This window comes from Sapajus apella, unplaced genomic scaffold (genome assembly GCF_009761245.1).
Source record: "Sapajus apella isolate SASKATOON/1434 unplaced genomic scaffold, GSC_monkey_1.0 scaffold200, whole genome shotgun sequence".
NCBI classification, from domain to species: Eukaryota; Metazoa; Chordata; class Mammalia; order Primates; family Cebidae; genus Sapajus; species Sapajus apella.
Window position 1 is genome coordinate 67,905 of NW_022437140.1, and position 4,873 is coordinate 72,777.

Sequence of the window (4,873 nt, forward strand, 5' to 3'; positions counted from 1 at the left end):
GAAATCGTACACAATCTCTGCTTTGGATGTACAAAAAGTCTGAAATTGCTTGGAGACCAGGCGGGAGGGAGCAGGGTGAGGCTGGGGGATCCAGGCGGGTAATTGCGGGTCATCCATCTGCCTCTGTCGGAGGCACCGGTTCCGCAGCCTTTGCAGAGAGGACTCCGTGAATTTGCTTTTTCCCCCCATCTTGCATTACTTACTCTTTCCTGAGCAGCCATAAAACCTTTTCCTAAAACTGCCCTCAAACGTAACAAACAGGAGACATTCAGAGCTAGTGAGAAAGACAACCCCAAAATGATGTACTTGGCCATTCTCAGGGTTCCTGAGCCAGACACACAGCAGGTCCGAGTCTGCTTTGGGGAGCTGGGGAGGTTTCCACCAGACCCCAGCACTGCTGAGGACACCAGCGCTGCAGCATGGAGGCGGTCTCAGTCTTTCCCTCCTTCAGCCTGCTCTTGGAGCAGTGGCCCTGGAAGGCCGCCTCTGAAAGGGCCTTGGGGCTTAGAAGCCACCAGGACCCTCTCAGCCCGCCTGCATTCCTCCAGGTAGCCCCCCAGTGCCCCCTGAGTTCAGCTCCACCTGGTCTAGAGCCAGTTCTCTTCCTGACTTGAAGCGAGGGGTGGAGAACAGTGGTGTGGGATAATGGAATGACCTACCCAGCTTCCAGGCAGGGTGCAGGACCAAAGACTTCCTGGACCCGCAGCCCCACAGGGGACTAACAAGACCAACACTTCGTTCTCCTTGTGGGGAGGAGCAAGACCTTCTGAGAAGTAGGGGGCCCAGCTCTGGAGCCCTTTGCCTGGGAAACACGGGCTGCCATGAGCCCTTAGTGCAGTCTCATCACCTTACCAGGTCTTGGCTTCCCCATTGAACAGTCTGACAGCACTGCGACAACAATCACAGGGAATATTTATTGCTCACATGGAACGTGCCACGCATGGCCCAACCACTTTCCGTGGAGACTGTCATCTCCCGGCCCAGGTCAGCTGCAGGGTCAGGCTATCCTGTGGTCTGGTGCGGTGGGGGTGCTGTCTGTAAATGACAATCATTGCCAGAATATAAAGGCTCCATTAGAGCCAGAGGCTTTCAGAGTCAAAAGGGGCCCTAGAGGCCATGCAGGCCCACCTTCTCTCTCTCAACAACCCAAACTCAAGCTCAAGGAGGTCGAGGGACCCTCCTGAGGGCACACAGAGGTGGGGCAGACAGCGACGAGTGTGTGGGTCTCCAGGCCGGTCGCCTGCCCTGCCTTTCTTCCCCAGCCCCCGAGGCGGGGAGTAGGGGAGCACAGGCCTCCACCCTTGGTCTAGGAGGTGTCAGCAGTGGGAGGAAGCTCCTGTTCTGGGGCTGTTGCTGCTCCTGCCCTGCCCTGGGCTGTGGGGGTCTTTGTCCTTGGCTTCTCCTGGCCTGGAGGGCTAGGGCAGCCCCTGGAGACTCCCCGCTCCCCTTAACGAGGGATTCCAGAACCACTGGTATACCCGCCCACACCTCTCACTCTTTCCAGCCTCCTCTGCCCAGGAGGGAGGTGGGAGTGAACCCCAGCCATGGCCCTCTCCATGCTGCCCATCACCAGCGACTGCAGAGGACGGAGTGGCTGGGGGAGCTCACACCACCTGCTGCTGGGGACGGTTCTGGTCTCAGCCTGCAGGGGTGTGAGGGACCCCGGGCCTAGGGTCTGTGAGAGAAGGTGTGTCTATCAGTTTTGGGGGCAGCAGGAGGGCCAAGACCCTACCAGCAGCCTCACCTTTTCAAGAGTTCTTGGAAACTCTGATGCCCACAACCAAGCCAGCCAGGTGGGGACAGCCCAGGACGGGCCCTTGGGGCTCCAACTGGCAGAAGCCCTCGCAAGACAGACCAGTGTGGATGGCTGTGCTGCATTTTGAAGAGGAATTGGAAGTTGAGGCTTTTAAAATAGGAAAAGTCCTGGATTGTAGGCACTGCCGGTCACACATGACCCATAAGCCTGTCTTGCAGAGGTGCTCCTGGCTCCAGGGACCCGGGCCCTCTTTGCGGTGGGGCTGTGCTGGGGCCGGTAGGGGAGGCACTCGACTCACTCACACACCAGAGGCTCCGAAGAGGAGGCCCCGTGTCCCTAAGGTGGGAGCAGCGGTCTGGAGAGGTGGGGCCATTTGCCAGGATTGCAGGCTGAACCGGTCCCATGCCCCTCAGAGCCTGTGCTTTCCGGTCCCTTCCCCTGAAGCCACCGCTGCCAGAGGGCGCTACGATGTGCCCTCCTTTGTCTCCTGCATGCTGGGTCCTTTGATGTGCCCCCATCTCTGCCAGGAGGGCAGGATGGAACCCCACGTGTGGCCAGTCACTCCGTGCGGGCCAGCCTCAGTCCTGTCCAGGCAGGGTTGCTGGCCCGTAGGTCTCTGTCACTCTGTCCTAACTTGGGCACCGAGTTGTTTTGCCTTCTTACCTCTCTCTACCCGACGTCCCCAGGCGGGTACGTTGGCAGGATTCCTGAAGCAGGATACACTTGCCCTCAGGGCCTTGATGGGCCCCAGTACCTCATCTGAGCCCCTGTTTCCCAGCCTGTGAGACAGGGCTGATAACCCAGCCATCGGAGTCCCAGGACTACAGAGCGTGCTGCAGGGTCTGGCATCTTCCCTCACAGGGAGAAAAGGGGGCCTATGTAGGCTGCTGTCCGGGCCCTCGGATTCAGACTGGAGACTCACAGAGATGCTCTGCCAGGAAGGAAGAAAGAATACTGGGCGTTGCTCTGCATAGCTGTGGCCAGCTCACCTCTGTCTTCTCCCTTGCTCCCGGGGGAATCTCCCGGCACCCCTGTGAGCTCTGTCCACAGGATCTGTCCAGAACCCAGCCCCATCTTCTGCCTCCCTTGGGCCCTGTGGGCTGAGGGCCATGTCTCAGCATCTCCTTCCCTGTCCCCAGGCTCCAGCCATCCGGCCTTCTGCCAGCCGCTCCCACTGAGGACCTTTGCCTCTCCAGCTCTCTTGATTTGGAAGGTTCTCCCCACAGACAGCCACGTGCCACTCTCCTCTTTCTTGAGTCTCTGCTCATATCATCCTATCAGAGAGGTCTCTTGGAGCCACCCCACAGAAGAGGGAAGCCCCTCCTTCCCTGGCCTCCTGTACCCCAGGCTCTTGACCCAGTCTTGTGTTCTCAGCACTCACTCCCACCTGGCACATTGAATGGCTGCTTCGTGCTTCTTTTTGTTTTGTTTTGTTTTGAGACGAAGCCTTGCTCTGTTGCTCAGGCTGGAGTGCAATGTTGCGATCTTGACTCACTGTAACCTCCGCCTTCCAGGTTCGAGTGATTCTCTTGCCTCGGCCTCCTGAGTAGCTGGGATTATAGGCATGGGCTACTACGCCTGCCTAATTTTTGTATTTTTAGTAGACAAGGTTTCATCATCTTGGCCGGGCTGGTCTTGAACTCCTGACCTAGGGATCCACCCGCCTCGGCTTCCCAAAGTGCTAGGGTTAGAGGCGTGAGCCACTGCGCCCAGCCTTGCTTAGTGCTTCTCTATTTCATCTCAAATGGAACTGGCTATAAAACCGAACCCATGTCTGTTTTCTTCCCTGACGTCTCCCCAGTGCCTGGCCCTTAAGTAGGAGCTCTGGAAACACGTGCTGAATGAATGAATGAATTGTTAAGTATAAACATTTAAGTTATCTCGCAGTTTCTGTAATGCTATGGGGAATTTCTGGTATTTTTACATATGAGGACCCAAAACATAGTGTTTACTGGAGGGTCTCCTTTCTCCAGAGGTTCCCAGCAGGAGCATGGCTATGGGCGACTGAGTCCAGAGGTCCTGCCAATCCCAGGGAAAGAGGAAGACAGCACAGATGTGCTCAGTGCCAGGGGGCAGGAATGTCCCCCCACAGAGAGGAGGCAGCTCAGTCTATGGTCCTGGGGCTCAGAGCAATGTCCTACAGAAGTTCTGGTGCCGGGGAATCCCAACTCAAAACTAACTCTTCACTGTGACACAGACCATGAGGAGAATCTTCAGAAAGGGGTTTTACAGGATGTGTGGGAGCTGTTAAGCTCACTTGAGGAAGGAAGAGCAAGGAAAAGAGAATGGTGCAGACACAAACACACGAGGGTGTGCCCGGTGAATGAGCTTCCTCCTCCTGGGACATCACAGGTTCTGTTTAAAAAAAGGGCAAAAGGGGCTGGGCGCACGGCTCACACCTGTAATCCCAGCACTTTGGGAGGCCGAGGTGGGTGAATCACTTGAGGCCAAGAGTTCGGGACCCACCTGGCTGACATGGCAAAACCCCATCTCTACTAAAAATACAAAAATTTGCTGGGCATGGTGGTGGTATGCCTGTAATCTCAGCTACTTGGGAGGCTGAGGCAGGAGAATCCCCTGAATCAGAGAGGCAGAGGTTGCAGTGAGCCAAGAGACTGCACCACTGCACTCCAGCCTAGATGACAGAGCGAGATTCTGTCTGCAAAAAAATAAAAAGGTGGGCTGGGGGGCAAAAGTTTAGCAAACACTGGATTAAACAAAGTTAGACTGATTTTGTCACTGCAGGACGCGTCAGAGCCTTTAATGGGATATAGTGTACCCCATTTCCCAAACTGATTTGTTTCATGGAGGATGCAGAGGGCTCAGAGGACCATCTAGGTGGTCTAACCTTGGGAATTAGGAATTAATGACAAGAGCATAGGGGCACATGGCAGCCAGGGATGGGGGTGGGGGACAGGAGGGATGCCACTGAAAAATGAAGCTGGGGCCCATTTACAAACTGAATGCTGCAAAAGAGTTCAGACTTTATCCTATATGAAGCCGATATTGATGAGGAATTTGCTCTTAGTGATTCTAAGACAGACGATTCCATTGGAATGCTATGGGGACTTCAGTGAAGAAGTCAGTTTGGCACTGAAGCAAACTGTACCCATCTCA